The sequence below is a fragment of the Nelumbo nucifera genome, chromosome 1 (assembly GCF_055504915.1).
Source record: "Nelumbo nucifera cultivar China Antique chromosome 1, China Antique-T2T, whole genome shotgun sequence".
Lineage (NCBI taxonomy): Eukaryota > Viridiplantae > Streptophyta > Magnoliopsida > Proteales > Nelumbonaceae > Nelumbo > Nelumbo nucifera.
In genome coordinates this window covers 145160918-145169525 of record NC_142649.1, presented here as the reverse complement: position 1 = coordinate 145169525, position 8608 = coordinate 145160918, and the positions used below count along the sequence as shown (strand labels likewise).

The 8608-nt window shown below is 44.7% G+C and overlaps 1 long non-coding RNA gene across 1 annotated transcript; it reads right to left on the bottom strand.

The window, feature by feature from the left end:
* Positions 1-2467: 2467 nt before the first annotated feature.
* LOC148803949 (uncharacterized) lies at positions 2468-7423 on the bottom strand. The gene is made up of 3 exons (XR_016080330.1): positions 3822-7423; positions 3308-3753; positions 2468-3240 (listed from the first exon to the last, which is right to left on the bottom strand). It is a non-coding gene; the product is annotated as an uncharacterized LOC148803949 (long non-coding RNA).
* Positions 7424-8608: the final 1185 nt, after the last annotated feature.

Below are 8608 nucleotides of genomic sequence, written 5' to 3'. Positions count from 1 at the left end.
AGGATGTGTGATGTGCTACGTACATGGGCCATAAATGCTTGGCCCATGATCAATCGACAGTGGCTGTTGCGCACAGCATGGCTGAATGCACATCATTGCCATGGTGTCCCTTTTGGTCATTGGATGACCTCCATCAGTGGTGGGCCCCACACCTCATGGAGAGGTTACGTGCGGGACCCTAGCCGATTTGGGCCCACCGAAATTTGACTTTATGAAAGTCAGTGGGAGCCACTTGGGTTTGACCTAGATCAAACTAGGGCGTAATTAACTGTTCCCTCCAGCTAATATGAGTGCATGTGATAGGGAGATTCATATGACTCTAAAGGCCTTCCATCATTAACATGAGGATGGGTCCTTCAATAATGAGGAAACGCACCAGAAAATGGGCTATCCATTTGTTGTTGGGCTTGTCTGAATGTTTCATAAGATGATAGGGGCGTCATAGACCGATGTGGGAGGGGCTTCACTAGAAAATGGGAACTCTCTCACGGTACCTTGGCGTTCACGAACAAGATGGGTAAGCACTTACTGGACAGAAAGGTTTACCTGAAAACAACTCTGAACCTTGTCTAACAGAGGCCAAAGGGAAAGCTCATGTGATGAGTGGCTATGATCCTTCACAGAAAGGTGGTGGGGTTATGCAGCTGAAACAGTTGGCTCCATGCACCCTATGTGATTTCCCACATTTCTAGAGACAACTCGTAGTCTCCGTCACTGAGAAAGGAGGGAAATCTCAGAGATGAATAAATGGAAATGGAACGTAGATTAAAATCCATATCTATGTAATGAACATGAATCAAATTAGGTTGTGGACTGATGTTTGCTCTTTTATCAGAAAATGGCAAACAGACAATTTGCAAAGTTGCTTGACGACAACAAGCTGAAGGGCCCAAACTATGCCGACTTACAGGAACCTTATGTTGGTCTTAACCTCTGAAAAGTTGGATAAGGTAGCCAAGAATCCTGCCTCGGATCATCCGGGAGATAGAGCTTCTGAGGATCGAAGAAGAGAATACCAAGAATGGGAGGGGAAAAACTCCCTTGCCCGTTGCTATATCATTGCCTCTTTGGACAATCCAATTCAGAGGCAGTTCAATCAGATCGAATTTTCTAAGGACGTATTGGATAGTCTCAAGACAATGTACAAAGAGCATAATCGTTCTACTCGGCAGAAGGTCTTGAAACAGTTCATGATCATGCAGATGTCCAAGGGCCAACAAGTTCATGACCATTGTCTCCGGATGATGGGCTATATCAACGAACTGAAGGCTCTTGGATCCAGGTTGGATCTGGTAACACAGATCGATGCTATTCTCAACTCTCTGCCTCCATCCTTTAATCCATTCATCATGAACTACAACATGAACAAGCTGAACGTCAGCTTGTAGGAACTCAACAATATGTTGCAGAGGGCCGAAAAATTGATTAAAAAGGATGAGCCCATTGCCATGCTTGTTGAAACTAGCAAATCGGGCAAGAAAAGGAAGGCAAAGAGAAAGCCCCAGAAGAAGGCTGCCAAACCCAAGAAATAGAGGAAGGACAAGGCATCAGATGCCTGTCATTTTTGCAAGAAGACCGGCCACTGGAAAAGGAACTGTCCTGCGTACCTGGAATCCAAGAAAGGCAATCTCGAAACTTGTGTTATAGAAACCAACTTGGTAGCTTCTGCGTCCTGGTGTATTGACTCCGGGGCTTCAACTCATGTGTGTAACTCACTGCAGGGGTTCAAGGTAAGTAGAAGGCTGAGTGAAGGAGAAGTTACGCTCTACTTGGGGACTACTGCAATTGTTGCAGCCGCGGCATACAAAATTTCTTTTGGAGGAAAACAAGTACCTTGAGCATGGAACATCAACAATTTAAGGCGATACTACCTGTGATTGTCGAACTGGAGAATGGACAGTAAGTCACTCCCAGAAGTCCAAGGACTAAAAGTGCCGATCTGATAAAAGACATCGGCATCATGTAAGTCCCTGTCGCCTCTTCAGCTTGGGCGAACTAGTCCCAGTCGCCTCCTCGGCATGGGCATATAAGTCCTAGTCGCCTCCTCGGCATGGACATATAAGTCCTAGTCGCCTTTTCGGCATAGAAAAAGTACCTCTAATGCCTAAGGTGTAGACAGCTCGGGTGTGAGCCCTGCGATGTCTAGCCCACTTCGGCATATATCAACATGTTGGGCCCGTTAGGGACAATCGACATTTAAATGAGTAGCCCGTGCGCGGACAGGTCGGGTATATACGCTGTAATGTCGCTCACCTCGGTGTACATTACGTAATGTTGCCCCTACTAATAGTCCAAGTAGACAATTCAGGGTAACAAACACTTAGATAATTTTTTACTTTGGTTATCCTTACTTGTTGTCCAGCTCGATAGCTCGACAATTCGGGTAACCTATACACTTGTTGCCCATATCGGGAGTCATTTACACTTAGAATATTTTCGCACAAGGATTACTTAGAAAAGTTCGTATTTCATTCATGAAAAGAGTGTAAGTACAAAGAATTCATTGTAACCCGAGCTCGGTGGCCTCGGGGTGTACATCCAAAACACAAAAAGACGAAAAATCCAGAATCATGCATGAGGACTGCCAGCCGGGTTGGTCTCCATGTGCTCTCCCACATCCTCTTGACCCGAGGGGTCCGCCTCTTCGACTTCGTCGTTGCTTTCCTCCTCTGATGAGCCGGACTCTTCATTCGCCGCCTCTGCCACCTCGGGGGTAAGTCCCGACATAGAGATGACTCCGAGATCAAGATCGGGGAACTTTTGTCGCATCAAGTACTTGCACAGCTTGAAACCGGAACGATAGGAGCTCGATCCATATTTGACCTGGAGATCGTGGAACTACGAGGATCCCTTGAAGCGTTCAATGGCGTGGCTTCTTTCTTCAGCTCGCGCCTCTTGGATGGTGGTCTCGAAGATCTTAGTCCGCTCCTGGATCGTCGCTTCGAGATTCTCGATCTCTCGTTGAAGCCTCGCCTTCTCCTCGGTCATCATTGAGATTAGCTCTTGTTGCTTCATCTCCTCCTTGGTCAATACGGAGATTAGTTCTTGTTGTTTTGCCTTCTCCTCGGTCATGACCAAGATCATCTTTTGCTAGCTTCGGGCTCCATTCTTGGCCCGAAGTATCTCACCCCGAGCTATGTCCAGTTCGCGATGAAGCTGCCGTAACTTTTCCTTGGCATCCCGAGCCTATTTCAGGCGAATCTCGGACTGGCACATTAACGAATGAATGGCGGAGTTCACCTAGCAAATAAAACCGAGGTAAGTACATTTGAAAATTGACAAGGAAATAAAATGTAAAGATACTTACCACCATGCAATAACTGGCAGCTCGGCCTCCTAGGCGGGCTGTAGGCATGTCAACCCACTCCGCAACCTCGTCAGGAAAGACGACATCCCTGCTCTTGTGCATTCCGAGCTGAAGAGTCATTATGCTTTCCTTGGGGGACTTGGGCCCTGGTGCAGAAGCGCTCTCTGGCTCATGAGGTTGGACACTTTTCTGCTCGGGTATAGAAGTGCTCCCCGGTTCATGAGGCTAAGCACCTTCCTCCTGGTCATCATCCAGGTCCACTATGGGGGGTTGAGGATGGACCTCCTCCTCGGGGAGCTTGGCAGAGATCGGCTCCGCGGCAAGGACTTCGGATGGGGCAGGGGCTGAAGGATCGGCCTCCCGGCGAGGCTTCTTCGAAGCCTTCCTCTTCGTCCCTCTCTGAAAGCTCTTGAGAAGGTTCTTGGCATCGACCTCCAGCATGGTAACTGCAAGAGCAAAAGGTTAGCCGCGAACTAAAGAGAACCTTAAAGTAAAAACCAAGGTGGAAACCTACCGGGGGGGCTCAGACCAACTCGCACAAGCTTCTCCTCGGCCAAGAAATCTTTCATCTCGAGGCCGAGGTCCCTCTATGAGTTGATAACTGCTCTAGTTTCTGCATCTAAACTCACCCCGGGATCCTTGATAGCCACCCTCCAGTGAGTTGGAAAAGACCACCCTTCAGGATTTCGGACAATGAAGTACCTCCTCTTCCAAGCCGGAACCTTGTTCGAGCAGCCGAATAGGATTTTGAACCCAGGCCGAGGAGAGATGTAATAGCTTTGTCTGACGTCCCCTGCAGACAAGCATAATTTCTCTTGATCGCATAGATTGAGTTGAAGATATCTAGGGACAGAGGTCGGTTATACGTGTGGAATAAGGAGATGGTACCAACTATATTCCGGATGGAGTTTGGGTGTACTTGGTCGATGGTGATGTTAAAAAACTTTACTATCTCTATGATGAAGGGGTGAAGTGGGAAGCGCAGCCCGACCGTGAGCTCATGGTGATCGTGTGCCCAAGGATATTGACTTAGAGGAAGACTAAAGACTAAGCTATCGGGAAGACGATAGCGAGCTACTAAGTACATTAGCCTATCCGAGGTCAAAGTAGAAGGACCGAAGTCATCTGGATCCCGACCCTGGGAAGAAGACAGGGCCTCTGTTCTAGAGGACGGACCCTCTTCTCGAACCTCGGTCTCCTTGAGCCGAGATGGCTCAACTTCAGGCATGGAAGTTCCCTCTAAAGACCGAAGAGGGAAGTCGCCCAGCGACGAGCTGACCTCCTCAACAGGGGCCGCAGATTGCACCTCGACACCATTGACCTCACTAGAGTTACCTAAGAGACTATCTATGCTAGAGCTATACATGATTAAAAAGCAAAGGAAGAACAAACTTAGGAAAACACGGACTCACCGAGAAAAGAGTGACCTCGGAAAATGAAGAAGTAGCAAGCTAAAGGATTCCGACACGACCTCAAAACAAAGACTTGTGAATTTGTGGCGAGAAAAATGAGTCACAGGCCTCCCTATTTATAGCCGCTATGTCCGAAAACTAACGGTCGAGGTCGAATCAATCCAATGGCTCCTAGGAAAATCGGCTGCGCGACCCATGAGGATAAAATCGATTTAGCGCGTTTTTTGACATCTGTGGAGTTTATAGAACGTGTGATGTCCGCACGTAGGCTAGACGCGACCTGGGTTTTTCTTGGTTGAACCGGGTGGTCGAACAAGTCCGACCCGTGATTCATCTGGCTAGCTGCTTGGACCTCGGACCAAATCTACTTGGCTCGTCATGAACTCCCCACACCGGGTCGGGACCCTTGGCTCGGGGAGTGGGGGGCAATTGGTGTAGGGTGATTTGGCCCGACTTAGTAATAGGGGAACATGTGGGCACGACCTAACTAGTAGGATGACAGCTTAGTTCAACGCACCAAGTTTGCAACGGATCGAGCTCGAATAACCAAACCACCTCGGGGCAAGTCCACCTTGGGACGAGTTCACCACGGTGCACGATCGCATCAGGACCACCTCGGTCCCAAGGCACTTCGGCATTCGTACCAGGTCGGATCCAAAGGGCACTAGCTCGGGTAATACTGACCGACCACTGCATGGCAACCCCGAAGATCTCGCCACTAGATTCCGCGCCTCACAAGATCACGCCTCGTAACAGCTAACATTATCTCCCCCGTTCGATTCGGGTGGAAATGATGAATCTTATCAGTTGGCAGCGTTATCCCCAATTAACGCGAAAACGGATCTCATCGTGACGAGAATCCCAGAACCGCTCCGCGAAACTCGCGAAGGCTTCACTATATAAAGGCTCCACCCCCCGGGGGTGAAAGGCACACGTAATCTCTGCTCTCTATCTCTCTTGCATTCTAAGCTATTATCAGCTCGCAACCAAGTACTAACTTAAGCATCGAAGCGACCTTGCCGGGTAAGCAACCTCGGGTTCTCTGATTCAATTTTTGCAGATCAACCGAGTCCGTCATCTACTTGAAGCCACCTCCAGTTGGGAGCAGCCGGATTGCGCTACATCAATCCAATTACAACCTTACTTGTAAAGTAGCAATAGACTTGTTCATTGGCCGGGTCAGGCCAGTTGTAGGTTGGGCTTTATCTTTATATTAACATAAAACATTCTGGCCTAAGCCCGAGATCGACCCTCATACAAGGGCCAAAGCCCAACTAGAAAATTGGGAAATCGATTTTTTTTTTCTTTTTTTCTTAATAAGAAACTAACTTATTTATATTAAAAAGTTTAAAACTAAAAAACAATGAAAAATCTCACTACAACTTGAACAAAAGAGAAGAGAAACAAAGAATATAATATAGGGTAAATTTCGTAAACTATTCTTATGGTTTAGTTAATTGACTAGGTATACCCCTACTGTTTGACTATTTTCTAATGGTTTAGTTAATTGATGAAAAGGCTGAAATGTCCATTTTACCCTTAAGTCAAATTGAAAGTTCCTTTCTTCTCCTGGAATAAGCTCCTGTAGAGAGAGAGAGGCCTGGCTTGAATAAGCTCACCTGATACATCTTCAAGGTTCTGAGGCAGGTTCACACCAATCTGAGTATCTACATCAAAGTGGCACTCGGTTCCTTGCAGATCTAAGCATCTCGGAGAGTACCAGTAGGTCAACGGAGAGTACCTACATCGAAGTGACGGATGACGGATACTTAGATGTGGGTTCCTTATAGATCTGATAGATACTCAACAGATATGGGTTTCCTGCTAAAAATCTCATGGTTGCGTGGTCGTAGGAAGAGACAATAAAGGAAAAGGAAGCTTTTGTTCTCTACTGCTGCAACGAGTTGCAGGGCAAAAGAGGGACCCATGATTTCGAAAGAGTAGCAAGAGATTGTTGGTTACTTGAACGAATCTGGAAACTTCTCACATAGGTGGAGGATCTCCATCTTCTTATGGATCTGGGTGATTTTCTACGCTTGAAGAACCAACTCGGAATCAAAACATCGGCAGAATCTGAAGCCTTTTGCTTCTGGTCCAAGGCACTTATTGAAATCACCAAATCTTTGGAGGATCTGAAGCACAAGGTCCGACGATCTTAGACGTGGAGAATGGAGAGCTTTGGAGGATTTGAGGCACATGCTTGGACCGTCAACTATGGAAAATAGGTTAAGGTTAACTTGCTTACCTCTAGTCAGTGGTTCATGGCTCACAACCGTCGAATGTTGCAATGGTCACCGGCGTTCGGAGAGCTTTAGCAAGACGGAGAGCATGGTCATTTCCTAAATCGTATGAATTTTAATTTCTCACGTTATCCTGGATTTCTCGTGTCGTTGCAAGGGAACCATAGTTCAAGTTCTTCTATTCTAATGAATAGGGGAGCTGGTGTTTTAACTAGGTTTGGGTCTGTTACTCGTATTGGTGAAACCCCTCCATCTTTTAGCATGAGCCGATTCTCCTATTCTGTTACTCTGTGCCTGAAACCAACAACAACGGGGAAGAAGAAGAAGGGGAGAGAGAGAGAGAGGGCGGAGGGGGGAGGGCTATTGCTGTTGCTGGTTAAGGACCAATCAACTCGATTTGTTGACGGTGAAGAAGAAGAGGAAGAATAAGAAGAAGGGAGAGGGGGAGGGAGAGGGATGAATGGTAGAATTGGGTTTAAAAAAAATTATATTCCACGTGTGTACGAGTTTTGACGAAAATTAACATATGCTAACAGTAGGGGTAGAACTAGTCAATTGTAAGAAACAGTATATTGTTAGACAATATTCAATCAGTAAGGATTTATTTAGTCAATTAGCTAAACCATAAGGGTAGTTTATTAAATTTACCTTATCATATATTATATATATTTTTATTATATAAAGTATATTTTTTTGTTATGGTCATATACTAAAACACCCCTTATAATTTGCAACCTAGTTACTTAATAGACCTTTCATTAAGAACTATTTGTTTTGCCATATGAAAATAATAACATGATCACCTAAGCTAAGTGGAAAATGTTTAAGAGCACAGGCCCAAGGTTTTTGTTTCAAAAGCACCCCTAGACTGAGTACAAAATGTTCAAGGGTATGGATCCATTGTTGTTTATTCCAAAAGCACCCCTAACACTTTTGTGTAGAAAATTAAATTGACCAAATAGAGAAAAATGGTGTGGTTTTCTATGTTTTACTAGGGACAAAAATGATATTTTTGTTTTTAGCTTCTTTTGATTAAATTTATTTGAATGGATGTTAGTATTAAAAGTGTGATTTTTCACTTTCATATAATAAAAGGTTGATTAAGTAAATTGATTGCAAACTATAGTGGATATTTTAGTAAAACATAAACTATAAGGTAGGTTTTAGTAAATTTATAAAACTATAGGGGTGTTTTAGTAAATGACCCATTTTATTATAATATGTTTTCAAGTCAGGCTCGTGCCAGCCTTTTTTGAGAAAGCTCGAGTCCGACCCAAACAAAATGTTGGGTTTGGTGTTTGAACCGAGCCCGATCCCACGGGTCTAAACTCATGTTCAATCTTGACATAGAATGGGTCGAGTTTAAACTCATAAACAGGTCTATGCAATACTTAGCTAAAAATAGTTAATTAACGTGTAATAGGTGTATTATTTTCATAGTATCTGAAAACATCTTAAATTATGATTTTTATAGTGTGTGACTAATTTGGGTATTTATTTATCTATCTATCTATCTATATATAATTAGGACTTATAAAAAATATGGATTTAAAAATTCAACAAGTTTGATTATATATTTAAAATTTTAAAAGTTTATTCATATTCTTACATATGCATAGTAAAAAAGCCAGAGTCTAGATCTCCTGCCC